We start from the raw sequence: 19,986 nt of genomic DNA on the forward strand, positions 1-19,986 counted from the left end.
TCTGTTCATCATTAAGAGAATTTGTGACCTTGGACATGTAGTTATGGCCCTGATCTGCTTGGACATTTTGCCAATCTTTTTATTAACACCCTAAAGCATTAGACACATTTTTTTGTTTCTGAAATATTCTTTCCCCTTAGCTTCCTTGGCACTCACTAGCACATGCCTCAGATAACACCATACCCTGTATTATTTTTAGTCTCCGATCACTTTTCAGGCCTTTCAGGCTTCCTCAGGCTCAGTATTTATTCATTCATTCATTTATTCATTCATTCATTCATCCATTCATACCAGGGATTGAACTCAGAGGCACTTAATCACTGAGCCATATTCCCAGCCCTTTTTATTTTGTTATTTTTTAAATATTTATTTATTTTTTTAGTTTTTGGTGGACACAACATCTTTATTTTATTTTTATGTGGTGCTGAGGGTCGAACCCAGTGCCCTGTGCATGCCAGGCGAGCGCGCTACCACTTGAGCCACGTCCCCAGCCCCTATTTTGTTATTTTGAGACAAGTTCTCACTAAGTTGCTCAGGGCCTCACTAAGTTACTGACACTGGCCTCGAAATTGCAATCCTCCTGCCTCTGCCTTTCTATTGCTGGGATCACAGGCATGCCCCACTGTGCCCAGCAGGGCCCAGTTTTTTGACTTTGACCTTTTCCTATGTCCTCTCACCTATAGGGTTTTCACTCACATTATGACAGAATTGAATTGATGCTCCAGATTCTTTGCCTCTAGGCAGATCTTTCTCTCTGGCTCAAAATCTGCATTTATTACACTGTCTGCTGTGCTTTTTCACCCACTTGCTCTTTCCTTTGCTGATTCACTTATTCATTCAAAATAACTTTTGAGCTCCTACTTGCTGTGACATAGTTGAAAATCAAAAAGAGGTGATTGCACTTCATCCTTCCATAGAGTTCAATCTTTGCTTTCTTAGCATTGCAGAGAAATGCATATCCTGAGTTGAATGCCAACCTCTCCTTGATAATTAACTATTTTTTTTCTGTGTGGCTCAATATGTTTCTCTCTCAGATACTCAGTCTTGAAACTCTCTAGCACTCTCCCAACCTCCCACAAGTGTCTCAGTATCCTCTGAGTCCTACTGGTACTTTCTCAATCACATAGTTTTCCATTTTTTCTGACATCTCAATACCTAACTCTCTTTGCCTGTATGCTTTAAAAACTATATCAGATCCTTAAGTTTTTTCCTGCTATTCTCTCCACTCTCCCCTTCTCAGATCGTCTTCCTAACTTGCCTTATTAATGACCTAAATAACCTGATTTTATTTATTTGTTTCCATGCTCAAACGTCTTTCAAGATTTCTCATTGCCTATAGCATGAAGATCACCTTCCTAAGTATGAGAGCTTTCATGATATATACTCAGTGGAACAGTTACAGCAATAACATAAACAATAGCAGCTATTGTTATTTACATTGCTTATTGTATATGAATATATGTATATGAATAAATGCTTTAAGGATTATACTAAGCTTATTAAAGTTTTCACGGTGTTGAGACAGAAGTCATATTTCTGCAAAATAGTTGAAATGCTAATGTTATATTTATTGTAGGCAAATTATATATTAATTACATTTCTAAATATGGCCAATGAAAAATTGCATAAAAATTACTGTCAGCCTTCTTTAATTGTGCATTGATTCTAAACTTTATTGAGATGCTTATGCAGTTATACAAAAGATAAATGTGATAATGTCACTGAGAAGAATTTACCTATAGCTTGTTCTTCTGCTGCAATGTGCTTAGTGTCATGCCTGTAAAAACTTGAATATACAATGTGTTCTACTGTTTAAGTTGTCACAACTTTTTTTCTGTAACTTCTGGCAAGATTTCTAGAAATGAAGTTAATAGTATAAAAATTTCAAGTTCTATAATTAATTTATCAGATTCATTTTTTAAGAATTTGAAATTTTCTAGGTCTCCATTGTTACTCTCATATAATAGATCTGCTATCTTGTCTTGCGTCCACATTAAAATGCTTTACTATAGTATCATGATACAGTTAAATATTTGGTAGCAACTACTCATTTTTATTTTCTAGCTATCTCTATTATGATTAGTTATACTTGATAATACTTATGCATCCTATACAAATGTTTTTGTTAAATTTAAACTATTTAAGTATTATCCTTTCCAGCTTAACTTTATAACTTCCTTATTAATTCAAAATATTCTGAGTGTTTATTTTTTCCACAAAAATAATAACAGTGCTATTTATTTCCGTGAATTTCTGTAGCTTTTTTTCAAATTCTTAGATCACTTTTTCAAATTATTCCCAGAATTACTGATGCAGATATTAAAAAGATTTTTTTACCTTATATCTGACTGCTGATACTTAGGATTTTTATTATAATATTCCCTTAATAAAGATGTGTAACATGAGATTGCTTTTATTTTTAGTATTTACTTTCAGTACATAAAAGCATGTTAAGTTCTAAGTTGCAAGGAGCAGAAAATCACTGAGAGATTCTTCATTAAGTCTGAATAAGAAAAAGAAGATGATGCCACTAGAACATGATTCATCTTACTTCTGCCCATCTCTTCAGCTGTTAAAATCGGGAAACAATCACCTATACTAAAGAATCACTGGAAGAACTAACTTAGAGAAGTTCTATAGTATGTTTAGCTTATTGACTAACAAAAGGAATTCATTATATTTGTTAGTTTCTTTTTTGTTTGTATTTTTATCCTAAAGTTACATCTGAAGTAATGTGACAAGAGTAAATATTTGTTAGAAAGAAATTTCTGATGTAAGTGAAAATAATAAGAAAAGTTAGATAAGATAGGTGTCATGAAGACAATGTGGGAGGCTGTTAGTAATAACATTTCAAATAGCTGAAGTAGAATGTGTTCCAAAAATATCACCCAACAGTGTATGAACTATGCATAAAATTTTTCAAACATCTGTGCAGGAAAGGAACCATTCATCACCAACTTATTTATGACAAATCAAACCCAAAAAGATTAGCTGTCACAATTTAGATCACAGAGAATCAATGATACTGTCAGGGATTAAATTTCTCTGATCCTACAGCACTGTTGTGATATGATGACAAAGGACCACAAGATGGATGACAGTGGTAAGAGTTGCTATTTTTGTTGGGCACTGACTATATGTTAGCTGTCTCCACATCATTTATTTAAAACTAATGGAAAATACTATAAACAAGCTGTTATATTTATTGCTACCTTTCAGATAGAGAAATAGGAACAGAAAAATATAAGTAAATTGCCTCAGTTCCCAAATAGCAAATGGTTCAGATCTTGATGACTTGAGATGACAGAACACACATCTTCAAGACCTCCGTAGATTACAAGGTGACTGTTTCCTCCCTTGTCATACAAAAAGCTATAATATCAAATTGCCTTTTCAATCTCCAATTAAACATGTAATAAATAAATGGATAGACATATAGATAGATTCTTGTATCAATCAGCAAAAGAGAGAGAAAAGTAAACATTTTCCAAAGTCCTTGTTATTGTTTTCATACTTCAATATTTGCCACTAATACCCCAGCCTCAGTAAGCGTCCAGTTTAGGATTCTTAAGCCATATTTATGATTAAATGATTGATTTTATCAAAGAATGGTGGCCAAACCATGCCCACTATATACTAAATATAACTAGCAACTAGTTATTAACAAAAAGAAATATAAATAATTAAGGTAATATACCAATTTTTCAGCAATATAAAATTATCAAAATAAATCCCATGAGTTGTACAATATTATGATTATGACAAAATAACCTTAACCTTTTGTTTGTTCAACCTAAATAAAAAATAACCTTTAATGGGTTATCTTAGAAAATACATATTCATTTATTAGTTTTGTCTTGGTGCTGTTGGAAGTTTCCTTCTCCCCTCTACAAATCCACAGAATTTTCCCACAGTCCCTTCACCCAGTTTCCTCTAATATTGACTCTTAAAAAGATTAAATAGGTTGGGCACAATGGTGCATGTCTGTAATCCCAGCAACTCAGGAAGCTGAGGCAGGAGAATTGAAAGCTTGAGGCCAGCCTCGCAAGTAAGCGAGGCCCTAAGCAACTTAGCAAGACCCTGTCTCAAAATAAAAAAAATAAATAACTAAATAAGGCTTGGGATTTCTCTCAGTGTCCAAGCACCCCTTGTTTCTATCCCCAATACAAATACATAAATAAAGAACTATAGTATAATGATCAAAACAAAGACATCAAACTGGGTACAAAACTATCAACTAACCTATAGACTTTATTTGAATTTCACCAATTTTCCTTTAAGATCCTGTTTCTGTCTGGGATCTTGTGTTGCACTTAGTCATAATGATGCCTTACTCTCTTCAAATTTGTGGCAATGCCTCGGTCTCTCCTAGTCTTTTATGACTGTGACCCTTTAGAAAGATGCTGGTCATATGTTTTGTACAAGATCTCTCCTCTTGGGTTTGGTGTTTACTTATGACTGGGCAGAGTTATGGGTTTTATAGGGAAATGTCACAGAGGTGAAAGGTCCTTATGGAATTATTTGGTGGGAAGAAGAACACATCAGCATGACTGGTTAGGAGAAATATTAATTTCAATTATTTGATTAATGTGATGCTTTTTGGATTTCTTACTATGAACTTACTATTTCTCTCTTTGTCATTAATAAATATATTTTGGGAGATACCTTGAGAATATCTTATTTCTCCCTCAATTTTTACTCACTTAGGGGATGTGGCTCAGTGGTAGGAAACTGGCCTGTCATTGGTGAGGCCCTGGGTTAAATTCCCAGTAGTAGAGGAAAAAAAAAAAAACAACTTTGCTTTTGCTCACTTAAATTTTGGCATCCATTCACAGATCTTATCCATAACAGTTATTATTATGGTCTCCTAAATGTTATTTTGTTTTTATTTCCCTCATCCTTTTTTATTTATGAACTGTAATTCTCTTTAAGGAAACAACTTGCTCTTTCTCTATTCTTTTATTTCCTATTTTTTTTCTATTCATATAGGCTATGGTTATATATTTAATTCTATGATTTATAATCAAATATTATCATTATTTATTTGCTCAAATTCTTCTAACTTGGCTGTTGGGAACTCTTTCAGATTGTTTCCTGTATCCTTTCAATAAGTCCCTATCATAGTGACCAAGTTATGCTGCATGCATTACAAATATGTCACAATAAATTCTCCTGATAAATGTAATTGTAATGTACCAATTTAAAAAAAAATCAATCCCCTATTCCTTATTAAGCATGTCTCTATTTTCTGCCACCACAACGAGTTCCAGGATTATTTTATATTTTCCCTGCTCCAGTTCTGGGATCAACCATTTCTTAAAGAGACCTGGTCTCTATTATTGGAGAATGGTATTTAGAAGCCATATCTGGGTGGAGATCTGTCCTGCTCATTGCTATGGAAAAAAGTTTTAAGTCTTCTTAGTGTTCAGAATTTGGAACTATGTTAAATCTGTAAATGCATGCATACACATACATCTCTTTTTTTTTTTGTTTTCTTTTTCCTTTCTTCAAAAATCTTTAGCTCATATTTTTACTACTAATTTCAATTCATCACCACAGTGTTCATCCTAACACCATATTTTTTTTTCCTTTTTTTTTTGTACTGGGGATTGAACTCAGGGGTACTTTACCACTGGGCTACAACCCCAGCCCTTTTTATTTTATTTTGCATCAGGGTCTCAGTAAGTTGCTGAAACTGGCCTCAGACTTTCCATCCTGCTGCCTCAGATTCCTAAGTAGTTGGGATCACAGGTCTGCACTACTGCACCCACCAAATGTCCTCTTTCCTTACTTGTGACTGTGGAATTCATTTTTCCTTTTCTTTTTTTTTAATTAAAAGGCTGTTGCTTACATATTGCTAAATTGTGAAAAATGTTCCTCAATTGTGCCTGACACAAGAACACAAGATAGGTTGCTAGATAATGTTGTAAGAAGCTACATAAAATAGAAGCCAACTGATTTAATGGTCCTTCTTCATGCAAAAAGAACTAATCACACTCTTTATGCTTTATTGGCAGTGGGGTGCAGAAGGGTCAGCCCAGGCTGTGGAATGTAAACTTATTGTTCCAGCCAAATGAGACAGATGATATGGGATTGAAAATTTATTTAAGCAGTTATTTGTCAACATGGTTCTGAAAAAAAAAGTTATTTCTTGCTCCAGTCCTCTGGGGAAAATTTCCACTCTGAGGTCCTCTCACTTTGGCCACTGGCCTCCCTGAAGGCAACCTGCCTCTTGGGCTACTCTTTATCTCTTTATTGATTTCTGGTCTCTTCTCATTCCAACAATCCCAACATAAGTGCCGCTTCCTTTTCTTCCTACAAATGAGGGTCTATTTCCTTTTCCACAGACTCCCTGAGTGTTCATCTCAGTGTGGGGTCTCAGCAAACACCGCTGAATCAACTTGGGTCTTCAGAATCCTTTTAATCAGAAAAGCCAAATTTACATTTTTCTTTATTTTGTGGCTTGAGCTTTGGTTTCCCTCATAGGTTGCCTGTTCTGATGTGTGGGAAAATTAACTGTTTTCCCATCCTTCTAAAACAGACCAGACTTGTTCAACAGGGAACCTCAACTGGAATGCCTCACCAAAACCCCAATTTTGCCTACTGTGCTTCAGATATGTGAAAAATGAGGAAGGAAGGGAAACAAGATTAGATCTCTCTGAGGGCCTATGGAGTATTATTATTCCCAACTGAAATCCCCATTCTTTGAGTTCCTTCTAGTAAGAAAGAAAATAAGCTTGGTGCAGGTATTATTCCTTTTAGAGTTATCAATGATTCCAGAAGTCTACAGAACTGTTTGACTGCCACCCTGACCCTCTTGCAGGGAGAGGTGGGGGGACATCTACACAGTGGCCTGGGCTGACCATAAATGAACTGGAAACATCCATAGTGGGGAGAATGTCAGTGAAAGTGGGAGCCTAAGGAGAACCTATGTTTTCTTAGCCATATCCAAAGAGCTTGAATGGAACTGTTTAGTAGCCACAGACTTCCTGAGAATGCACTGGGCAGCTTCCTGGAGGTAACAGGGAGATAATTCATGATTGGGACACTGAACCATCACAAGAATGTGAAGAACTCATTTTGAGGATTCTGAGAATACTATACATTCTAGGAAGGAATGTTTAGCACAGTCACTAAGACTTGGTGGGATGTATGAGTGATAATATTAATGATGATGTCTTTGGGTCATGCTGAGTAGGGATAATAGCAGTGGTTTAATAAGAAGATACTCATAACAACCAAGGTGGTTGGGGTTTAGTTCACATCTTCCTTATGAACAGGTAAGACACTTAAGTTTTCATCTTAATAAATTCTCACAACTGTGAGGCAGGTACTCCCATTAGTCCATTTTACATCTGACAACTGAGATTCACAAAGGTGGAGAATTGTACAGTGATCACAAAACTACAAGAAAACAAAGGCCTTTCATAAATATGATACTGTGTGGTCTTGTCGGAAGGATCTGTCTTCTGGGTTGCAGGGATTTGATTTAGCTGAAGTAATAAGCATGCATGGGGCTATGGATGGTGCTTTAGCACAGTGTCCCCAATGCTAGTTACATGACTCAGAGAAAAGAAACTGAGACCCAACTGGAATCTAATGATAGAGGTGCTCAGTGAGCCAGTAAAGGAATGTGCTCATGGGGGCAGTCATAGCACCAGGGATTGGGTAACCCAATCACGTATTCAATGACCTGGCTGGGGTTCAGAAACAAGGTGGTGAGAATTGAAGTAAGGCATGCCAGACAGACACAACAGCAGGAGTCAAAGCACTGTAGTGTGTAGTAAGTAGCATGGTGTGGGCCTGCAGTGACAGGCAGTTTAATGCAGCCAGAATACATGCTTCAAGATAAAGGGAGAAAAGAGAGAAAACTGAAAGAGAAGCAGGGGCCTTAAATGAATCAGTCAAGGCCTTGGGCCCTAGATAGATAAAAGCCTGGATCTGGAGTCCAATTCAGCCATGTACGAACTATTTTGACCCTGGGCCACATCTTTAGAGGTTTTTTAAGCTTTGTTTTACATAACTGGAAGCATAGTGACAGATAATAGTCTACATGTTAAACTGACAGCTTGGGTACCTGGTCTGGAGTCACAGAGTTGATGAATGGATTTGTCAAGAAGCATTTCTACTTTCTACTACATGTGATGAATGGATTTGTCATGAAACATTTCTACTTTCTACTACATGTGATTAATGGATTTGCCAAGAAGCATTTCTACTTTCTATTACATGGGATGAATGGATTTTCCAAGAAGCATATCTACTTTCTATTACATGTAAAGCTTTATTGTTCATCAATTGCTTATGTATTCTTACTTACTTTTGAATATTTCAGGTCATTTACCCTGTTAGTAGTGTGATTATTCTGGCTCTGAGCTTGTCCTCTCAGTCTAGGTAGCCCTCAAGTGTAGACACCATATTTTAATCTATCATCACAAGATTTAGCCATGCAGGAATCTCAGCCTTACTAGACCATTAGAATCACTTGGGTGTACCAGAAAGCTGCACAGGTCTGTTCTGCATCCCAGATGTATTAAACTAGGACCTTCAGGACTTTGGCTTGAGATTTCACTCTTGGGCAGAAAAATGGTTGAATCAATGAGTAAACAATCATACTGTATGTACAGTTGTCCCTCAGTATCCTTGAGAATCTGGTTTCAGAACCTCTCCTGGACTCTCAAATCCATGGATGTTCAACACTTTATACAAAGTGGCATAATATTTGTATAACCTATACTTATTTTTGGTATATTTTGAATTATCTCTAAATTACTTATAAAAATAGTACAATGTAAATTCTATGAAAATACTTGTTTTAATGTATTGTTTAGGAAATAATGACAAGAAGAAATGTCTATACATGTTCAGTAAAAATGCAATTTTTAAAATATTTTTAGTTGCATATAGACACAATACCTTTATTTTACTTGTTTGTTTTATCTATTTTTTAAAATGTGAGACTGAGGATCAAACCCAGTGCCTCACATATGCTAGGCAAGTGCTCTACCACTGAGCTACACCCTATCCCATAAATGCAGTTTTTTTAAAAAAATATTTTTACTTTTATTTTTGTAGTTGTCGATGAACAGCATGCCTTTATTTTATTTTATTTTATTTTATTTTTTATGCAGTGTAAGGATCAAACCCTGTGCCTCACACATGCTAGGCAAGCACTCTGCCACTGAGCTATAGCCCCAGCCACCAAAGAAATTTTTTAAAGAAAGTTTTTGATCCTCAACTGGTTGAACTATGGATATAGGAGGCTAGTTAAATCAGTCAGGATAGACTACAGCAGGCTATGATAGATATTAACCCCCAAATTTCAATGGCTTAAAATCAAAAAGATCTGTGTTTTGCTCACATTATGCGACCATGATAGTTTGGTAGAGGGCTCTGCTCAATGGAGGAAACATCTTAATGGGCATTATTGTTTTCCTATCAGAGAGACATATCTCAGGCTCATCTCTCACTAGCATTAAATGCTCCACCCAGGAATGGTACAAACTCCTTCCATGCACACTCTTTGGTCAGGACTAGTCACGTGACCTGGAAGTGCAATCCTGCAGGTTCCCAGAAGGTGAAGAGCCAGAAGTCATTGGTGAGCAGTGCAAATGACTACCAGACTCTACAAAATTGGCACCATCAACTTTATTTCTCAGCAATACTTACAAGGTGTGTTCAAGGCCAAGTATAAAATATGGAGTGGGATTTCATTTTTTTTTTTTTTTTTTTTGGTTTGGCTCAGGGCCCTATTTTTTTGTTTTGCTTTTTTTTTTTAGTTTAATGAGGCTAGATGGTATATGGCATTAAACTTGGTGGTTAAAAGCCTGAATGTCCAAACCTTCAGCTCTGCCACTTACCAGATGTGTGAGCTGGACAAGTTAAAGACCATTTATACCCATCAAAGAGATAATCAAAGGATGTGAGAGGCCAATGAAGGAGGTTCTTTCTCAAATTGAGTGCTTAGAACAAGACAGCACTTAACTGAGTAGGACTGATGGGGAGAGGGCTATGTTAGGAGGTTTCACAGGAATTGGGGTGGCTCCAGATGGCAGGGAGGATGCGTTTATCCCTCATAAATTTCTGCCTCCCTGCTTGACCCAGTGTGAATGTTTGGGCTGAAGAATCAGAGAAGCCAACTGGAGTTGGTTTAACCACATGAATTAGCTAAGGAAAGGGAGTGTACAGGCTTCCTACAGATTCTCTCTCTCTCTCTCTCTCTCTCTCTCTCTCTCTCTCTCTCTATATATATATATATATATATATATATATATATATATATATATATATATATATATATATATATAATATATGAGTATGGGGATTGAACAAGGATCTTGCATGTGCAATCTACCACTAAGCTACATCTCCAGCCCTTTTAAAAAGGATTTATATTGAGATATGGTCTCACTAAGTTGTATAGGCTAACTTTAAGCTTGCCATCTTCCTAGCCTAGCCTTCCAAGTAGCTGGGAATACTGGCATGTGCCACCTCATCTGCCCGGGGCTCTCTCTTAAACCAGATAAATTTCTTGTACCACTGTCTCTAGCATGTTTCCCCAAAATATCCTGGGCTCTAATGGGCTTTGGCTTATGAGAAGCCAAAGCCAGTGTTTGGGGGTAGAAATACTACCTGCTTTAAGTAGAAATGGTATTTCATGAGAGGATGTCAGGCACCCCATAGAATCATTGTTAGGGCTGGAGAAATCATTGACCAAAAAAACTGTTTTAGATATGACAGTTTGGATTATAGGCCTGTGTCATTGCACCTGGCAACAGTTTTACTTTAAATTGCAGTATTATTATGAAACTTTATATATACTTGATTTGCATCCACCTTTCATAAGAGACACCTCATTGAAAGGGAGAAAGTTTGTGGTGTATATTTATGATCATTTTTATGAGCTTTACCAGAGTGTATAACATAGATAAGGTTCCTAGAGGATAAATTGTCAAGACTAAATTATATGATACTTAGACTTTTCTGACACGTAGGTTGGGGTTTTCAAAGATTAAAATGCTTTTTACAAAACAAAATTATGTCTATGAAGTTGCTACTCAGAGTGTATTTTACATTTTTCCCCCAGGTCTTTATCAGTATCATATGCTTATCAGTGCTGTGCATTTTGGGGCTGTGACTCTTATGCAAATTTAAACATAGAAGATAACAGCCTTCAAGATACCATAGTGTGACAAAGGAAAAAGGCAAGTACATGAACCTTTAGAAACAGAACACTCCCTAAGGCATTAATCAAAATGCATGTGTTGTAATCAGTTTGGGAAGGATCAATATGAGGTCTGTGAGAAAAATGGCCTTTCCTGTGTTACTGGCATATTTAATGTGTTATCAAGCCACATTTGTATACAATGAACTTTAACATCATGCAGGGGAGAGAAAATTGTGGGAACATTTGGTTCTTTTGAGCTGCCCACTTTTAATTCAACATACTTTGTTGTATATTCATGTACCACTGATGCAGCAAATGTCACCAGCACTGCTGAAAATGAAGAGCATAGTCAAATAATTATCCATTGTACACCCCCAACAGGTAATGATCAACCCATTTGGCTGTAATATTTTACTTTAAGTAAACATTGGGCAAATATATCTAATCTTCCTGGCGATGGATGTTATTTCTATTTTATAAGAGTGGGGCTAGATGATCCTGTAAGGCCTTCTGATTCATAGTGTGGTCAGTGTACCAGCATCTCTTGCAGAATCTCAAGCTCATACCACTGAATCAGAATCTGCATATTAACAAGCTCTTGCAGGGGAGGGTCATGTACATCAAGTTGGAGAGGGAATTTCTTGATGGTCCTTTAGGTCTAGAACTAGTTCTGAAGTAAGTCACAGGTCCATAATTTTTTTTTGTTTTTATATTATTCTTTATTTATTGTAGTGCCAGGGATTGAATCCAGGGCCTCCAAAATGCAAAGCTTGTGCTTTATTACTGAGCTTTGTCCCCAGTCTTCTTCTTCTTCTTCTTCTTCTTCTTCTTATTATTATTATTATTATTATTATTATTATTATTTCATTTTATTTTTGGGTATTGATTGAATCCAAGGTTTCTTAACCACTGAGCCACATCACCAACCTGTCTTACTTTTTCATTTTGAGGAAGGGTCTCATTAAGTTGTTTTGGGCCTCACTAAGTTGCTGAAGCTAGTTTTGAACTTGTGATCCTCCTGCCTTAGCATCCTGTGCCACTGGGATTATAAGCATGGACCTATAATTTTTTTAAATGCAATCTTGTCTATTATTTCTTATTTAATTCATTGAAGTTGTAGTTTTAGGAAAGTTATTAAATGATTACAATGTTTACTTGATTGTAATGTCATATTCTGCTTTGCCTACCAGAGAACTTTGATTTATACTTTTACCATAAAGGCAAGATTTTAAATATTTTTTGTTAAATCAGGTGCTACCAAATAGATTCCTATTAGTATGATGTCACAGGATGACCTGGCCATTAATTTTGGGGGTAGGGAGGGTGACGGGGTAACAGGGATTCAACTCAGGGGCACTCAGGCACTGAGCCACATCCCCAGCCCTATTTAATATTTTATTTAGAGACAGGGTCTCACTGAGTTGCTTAGCAACTCAGTGTTGCTGAGGCTGGCTTTGAACTCACAATCCTCTGGTCTCAGCTTCCTGAGCCACTCGGATTGCAGGTGTGTGCCACCATGCCTGGGTTGGCCATTAATTTTATAACTTAGAATCATCAGCGCTGTGAATTCACTAATAACTGATGCTGAATTGTGAGCTTCTTAAGGGTCTATGTATGTATGCTTTGAATATTTAACCCATTTCCTTGTGTGGAGAAGGAGAACAAACTTAATTTTAACAGATGAGTAAGTGCAACTAGCATGAATCATTTATGTAATTTATTTTATTGTGCAGATATTAATTTTTGACAGTTAGGAGTGCAGTTTACTCTTTTTCCCATGAATGATTCAAGTGTTGGAGATTTTACACAGAACTGATGATCAGTGAGAAGGAAACAACATACTTTTTGGAGGGGATGGTGGTACTGGGGATTGAACCCAGGGGTGCTTAACCATTGAGCCACAGTCTCAGCCCTTTTTTATATATATTATTTATAGAGGCAGGGTCCCACTGAGTTGCTTAAGGCCTTGCTAAGTTGCTGAGGCTGGCTTTAAATCCATGATCCTCCTGCCTCAGCCTCCAGAGCCTCTGGGATTATAGGTGTGTGCCATTTTGCCTGGCAGGAAACAGTATTTTTGTAGTACTGGACACACCTATAATCGGGTTCATTCTGGAGACTGAGGCAGGAGGACTGCAAGTGCAGGGCCAGTGTCAGCCACTTAATGAGACCCTTGCCAATTTAGAGAGATCCTGTCTCCAAATAAAAAGTGAAAAAGGTTGGGTATATACTTTAGTGGTAGAACACCCCTGGGGTTAGTCCCTATACTGCCCTCCCCGCAAATAAAATGTGAGAAAGAACTTTCATTCTAGCACTTCCTGACGGTTCAGAGTGAAAAGAAATTTGACTAAAAATTTTGTGTTCATTGAAAATCAGATAAATGATGCAGAACTGTAGTTCTATTGTATATGTCAAATTTCATGACAGTTCGAAAAGTTAAAACATCTTTTAGGCAATCATAATACATAGTTATCTTGCTCTTTATAGTCAAACATTTTCACTTCCTAATTATAAATGAAATATTTTTCATTTGCGACATTACCAGCATGTCAAAGTCAGTTATTAGAACCAGCAATTCAGCTACTAAGTGCATTCTTGCGATCCTATATATGTATGTATATAAGTATTAGTGTGTGTGTGTGTGTGTGTGTGTGTATATATATATATATATATATATATATATATATATATATATATATATATATGTTTTACTATTATATAGGGGTTTTGTTTTGTGCCAAGCTTTGTATGAATATTTAACATTGATTATCTACCATAACCAACTTCAGCAGTTTGCTGTTAAATGCCATAAGAAACTGGGTTTAAAATGTTACAAATCTGTGTATATACATACATATACAGTTATAAAATATATAGAGAGCTGGGGTTGTGGCTCAGTGGTAAATGGTAAAGTTTTTGCCATGTTGGAGGCACTGGGTTCAATTCTCAGCACCACATATAAACAAACAAACAAACAAATAAATGTTCATCAACAACTAATATGAATATTTTTTTTAAATGAAGTACATAGGGATAAGGAAGGAAGAAAAAAAAGCTAATATTTACTAAAGTTCCAGTATGTGCCCAGAAGCCTGCTTAAGTATTTATGTATACAAATTTACTTAAGCAGTCAACTGTATTAAGTAGGCATTATTATCTACATATCAGAAAATGCAACTTATTAGGCTTAAGTGGCTTTTTTAAGGTAAGAGTAGCAAGTTATGAACTATCTGATTCCAGACCCTCAATATTTTAAGTAACTTTATTTGGTAGATACTGTGCTTTGTATATTTAGTATAAGGAAAAGTAGAGGGCTGGGGTTATATCTCAGTGGTGGAGTGCTTGCTTGGCATGTGTGAGGCACTGGGTTCAATCCTCAGCACCACATAAAAAAAAGATATTGTGTCCATTTATAACTAAAAAAAATATTTAAAAAAAGAATAAAGTAAAAGAAAATGTAGAAAATTTCTTGGAAATATCTCTATATGGCCTTACCAAATAATAAAAGAAAGTTATCTGGTTATGTTTTGTTTCAGTACTGGTGATTGAACCCTGGGGAGCTTTACTACTAAGTACCCTCCCTGGAGCCCTTTTTATGTTTTTAGTTTGAGACAGGATCTTGCTTATTTGATGAAGCTGGCCTTGAACTTGCCATCCCCTCCTGCTTAAACCTCTTCAGTCCCTGGGATTATAGGTGTGTGCCAGCTACCCCAAGATATTAAGCTGCTTAATTTTTAAAGTAGCCTAGTCTGTGACTGAAATATCTTAAAAGCAATATTTTTTTTTCAGTTTGGTTCAATTCAATTAGGTAGCTGATTTATTCTAGATTCAACCATCATTAGTCATTCTATCAAGAATATTAAATAAAATATGGTATTTTCTAAATTGTCTTTCATGTTTCTGTTTCTTTTTAATGTTAGGTGCTTTTAAGCCCCGTGAATATTTACTGGGAAGCTGGATGATACGTCCCACCATGTGGTTCATTTTCTTAGTTGCATTGTTTTTCAACCTGCTAGTCATTTTAAAAACCTTCACATCTTGTACATCACTCCCTTCCTCCAAGTTGTTCATAGGCTTGATTTCTGTGTCTAACTTATTCATGGGAATCTATACTGGCATCTTAACTTTTCTTGATGTCGTATCCTGGGGCAGATTTGCTAAATTTGGCATTTGGTGGGAGACTGGCAGTGGCTGCAAAGCAGCTGTGTTCCTTACAGTTTTTTCCTCAGAAAGTGCCATATTTTTATTAATGTTAGCAGCTGTTAAAAGAAGGTTATCTGCAAAAAATATCATGAAAAATGGGAAAAGCAATCATCTCAAGCAGTTCCGGATTGCGGCCCATTTTGCTTTTCTGGGTGCTGAAGTATCAGGCTGTTTCCCCCTTTTCCATAGAGGGGAATATTCTGCATCACCCTTGTGCTTGCCATTTCCCACAGGAGAGACGCCATCATTAGGATTTACTGTGATTTTAGTGCTGTTAAACTCACTAGCATTTTTATTAATGGCCATCATCTACACTAAACTTTACTGCAACTTGGAAAAAGAAGACCTCTCAGAAAACTCACAATCTAGCATGATTAAGCATGTTGCTTGGCTAATTTTCATCAATTCCATCTTTTTTTGCCCTGTTGCATTTTTCTCATTTGCACCATTTACCACTACAATCTCTATCAGTCCTGAAATAATGTAGTCTGTTACTCTGATATTTTTCCCATTGCCTGCTTGCCTTAATCTGGTCCTGTATGTTTTCTTCAATCCAAAATTTAAAGAAGACTGGAAGTTACTGAAGTGACGCATTACCAAGAAAAGTGGATCAGTTTTAGTTTCCATCAGTAGCCAAGGTGGTTGTGTGGAACAGGATTTCTACTATGACTGTGGCATGTACTCACACTTGCAGGGTAACCTGACTGTATGTGACTGCTGTGAATCTTTTCTTTTGACAAAACCAGTATCATGCAAACACTTAATAAAATCACACAGCTGTCCTGCATTGGCAGTGGCTTCTTGCCAAAGACCAGTGAAATATTGGTCTGATTGTGGCACACAGTCAGCCCACTCTGACTATGCAGATGAAGAAGACTCCTTTATCTCAGACAGTTCTGACCAAGTGCAGGTGTGTGGACAAGCCTGCTTCTATCAGAGTCGAGGATTCCCTTTGGTGTGCTACACTTACAATCTAACAAGAGGCATAATCCACTTGAATCTAATGTATGAAATATGATATGTCAAGAGCTTTGTAATTTTTGAACAACCAATAAAAAATAAAAATAAAAATAAAACAATACCAATCAAAAAGAAAAACTAATTTAAGTGAACTTTATAAAATCTTGGTGAAATGGCAAAAAAAATTAAAAAAATAAAACAAACAAACAAAAAAAAGCGATCTACCAAGAGGTAAAGACTGAACTACTGTGTTTGTAACTGTTTCCCCCATCAACCAAATTCACAGTGTTTATAGAGTGAACCCTATTCTGTTCTTTCATCTGGGAAGCACTTCTGTAATCACTGCCTGGTGTCACATAGAAGGGAAGGTGGCAGTTTATTTCTCAAATCTGATATTTTTCAAAGAACAGGTGCCTAAATTATTAATTGGTGAAAAATGCAATGTCCAAGGAATGGTGGCCTATTTAAAACAGAACTTGAAAAGGATTTTGGGTGTGGTATAGCAATATAACTTTTAGGTTTTTTAGATCCATAAGGAGCAAATTTATACCTATTTCTGAATTAAGCACAAGATAAAGGACAGCTGTTAATATTTTTAAAAAAGGTAGTTCAAAATGTGACTTTATATAACTGACAAAAACGTCTTGCTAATTTTACCTAATATTTGATCATTAATCTCAGGACAACTTACTACAGGGCCAAAAAAGGGATTGTCTCCCAAGTAGAACTGTGAGAGTACTCATAGGTATCATTGTTTTCTATTTCCACTTTTACATGAGAATCACAAATTTTGTTCAATTGCTTTATAAATCTATATAAACCTGAAGATGTTTTAAAAACCATATTAACAGCTGTTAGAATAAAAAAATCAGTACATTTGTTTGGGGTCATTTTACATTGCTTTATTATGCTTACCATGATTTTCAGTGTTTTGCAATTATATTACTAGTACAAAATAAATGGCTAATTGATGTGTTAGTTTAAGTAGTTTTGGCTACACTACTTACTAATGAGATTTTAATAGTACCTAAGGGATTTGATGGCTCCATGTAATGTTCCCATTAATGAATGCTTCTTAATATCATTGGTTCTACTGATATTTTCCAGTTTTGTTCTTATGTCATCTATTTACAGTATGGATTATACAAAAAGTAAACTGGGGTCATTTTTTTTAATTGGAGGAAGCTGAAAATAAATATAACACAAAGCACTTAAATTTATTTCTTAGTGAACTGGATTCTCTTAAACTTATGTTATTACTTGGAAGCTTCTATAAAATTTTCCCATACCATGACTTACAAAAAAACCTATTCAATAGTTCATATGCTGAGTTCTTGTTACACTAGACAGACATATCATTAAGTGGGGGGGGAGGGGGAAGGATAAGGTTTAGTCCTATGTCTTTGAAAATTAAAAATTTTACCTGATTCTCATATAGGGTCTTCTGCCATGCTTTTTTGTGGAGTCTTAAAGTTATAATTGCTCAATATGTTTTTTGAACAATGTACTAAATAGCAAACCTACTGCCATATTATTATCCTGGATATACTAAAAAATTAAGCTAGATTACAGTTTAATAATTAAACTGTACATACTGTGCATATAAAAAAATTTTATCTTATGTAAATTATTTTTACAACACAAGTTGGGTAACATGGTTTCTGTTCATTTCATTTAATTAAAGCTACCTCTTATAGTGGCTGCCAGTAGCAGAATGTTAAATTGTGGTTTTTATACTTTTTTCATTGTAAATATTCTCGGTTGTACATTGTCAGTGTAAAAACAGAATCTTTGTATATCAAAATCATGTAGTTTGTATAAAATGTGGGAGGAACGTATTTACAGTGTGTTGTAATTTTGTAAGGCCAACTATTTACAAGTTTTAAAATTTTCTATCATGGTTTGTATATTTAAACATCTGATAAATATTAAATCATAACTTGGTAGTAATCTTAATTAAACTTGTTTTCTCAAAATTCAAGTTATTGAAAACTTTTCATTCATTTAAAAAATAGAAAGCAGATTTATAAAATCTGTGGTAAACTGTGCTATATATTGTATGAAATACAATACTCTACTCTATGTTTTGAATTATTAAAGTTTCTAGAGAGCAATATATTTTGCCTTAATTTGTAACTAAGTATGTTAATGCATTTATTAACTATTATGGAGACAAATTTAAAAAGTTTTAAATAGAAAAGACAGTATTAGGAAAAATGTTGGAAGTAACCATTAGAAAATATTGTTTGATAGTTATCTGTCAATATTTAAGAACACTTAAACTTAAAACTTTTATCCTGTCTTAAATCTGAACTATATTGTGGAAAACATATTTTGAAATATAAGTGAATACCACCAATTTAATCTTTATTTAAAAGCAAATGATTAAAAATATCTACATGATATTAATTGTAGTCAGTTGCCTAGAAATGCAGTATTACAATCTCCAAGCTCTCTTTGGACAAATGAGAAAACAAAGGGTTTAATGAAATTTAAGTGAATCCCTGAACCACAGCAAATTAGATCCCAATCAAAACTTAGTTCCTCTTAATTTTGGACACATTTTGTAGGTGTTAGTAAATGTGTATGCCTCTTCCTGTTTTAAAATTTATATGTGTTTGAAATTTTCACAATAAAAAGAATGGTTTAGGTACCCCTCTCCCTCTCCCTTTACCATACCCACCACCAAAACCACAACACACAATAAACCCTGTTTCATCTTCACCTTATTCACTAGCCCCTCAATCCTTCTGCCTCTTAGATTATTTGAAGCAATCCAAGACATATTGTTTCATCTGTAAATGTCTAGGAATAATTATTTTTAAAACTAATTGAAAATGGCATGATTTTTGTACAATGTCATACAGGAATTTGTAAGGAAAAGTCATTCTTCACTTACAGGTTACAGAACCAGTAAAAAAAAAAATCTCAAATATATCATGAAAGTGAAAATAAATGAGTACTAAGAAAAGACATTAGTAAGTAAAACTTATTGGGAAAATCTTTTAATGCTTTTAATACCCTTCTTTATGACTTCTTGGCCCCAATAATGTAAAGGCAGTATAAGAGACCACAAGACTTGACTACATTCAAATATGTGTACCTACAGTATGGAATTGCCCCATAGTCTTTGGGTCTCAAGTATTGTTAACATATAATGTAATTGTCATAATGATGACCCTGAAGCATGAAGGAAAGGGATTTTTTTATAAAGCATTTTTTAAAAAATAAAACATCTAAAGGAGGAAGGGAAGTATATAATATCTTAAATTCCCATACCAAAAAGTTACAGTGCAAAAGCTTTGGCATTCAGGTAATACAATTTACTTTTAAATCTGTCAGATCCTGAACTAGAAATTTTGAGGATTAATTAGACAGTATGACTGTGATGTAGATTATTTTCTTAATATTATAGAGGAGTAAATTAGGATCAGAAAGTTCAACAGCTTATTTATGGAAATTTATTAAGAGAAAAACCATTGGTTAATTTTTTTTCTTTCATAGATAAAACCTGTGAGTTTTCCACTATGCTTGCATTAGGTTTGTTGGGAAATTTCTCCTAAAGCTTTCTTCCTTGTGAAGTCCTAAAACAGTTTAGGGTCTTTTGATATTACTGATTCTCAAAATGTTCTAATGAAAGGTTTCAGCCAGACATGCCA

The 19,986-nt window shown here is 35.2% G+C and overlaps 1 pseudogene; it reads left to right on the forward strand.

Moving 5' to 3' along the window:
* Positions 1 to 9,800: 9,800 nt before the first annotated feature.
* LOC143389211 (leucine-rich repeat-containing G-protein coupled receptor 4-like) lies at positions 9,801 to 16,385 on the forward strand (annotated as a pseudogene).
* Positions 16,386 to 19,986: the final 3,601 nt, after the last annotated feature.

This window comes from Callospermophilus lateralis, unplaced genomic scaffold (assembly GCF_048772815.1).
Source record: "Callospermophilus lateralis isolate mCalLat2 unplaced genomic scaffold, mCalLat2.hap1 Scaffold_550, whole genome shotgun sequence".
Lineage (NCBI taxonomy): Eukaryota > Metazoa > Chordata > Mammalia > Rodentia > Sciuridae > Callospermophilus > Callospermophilus lateralis.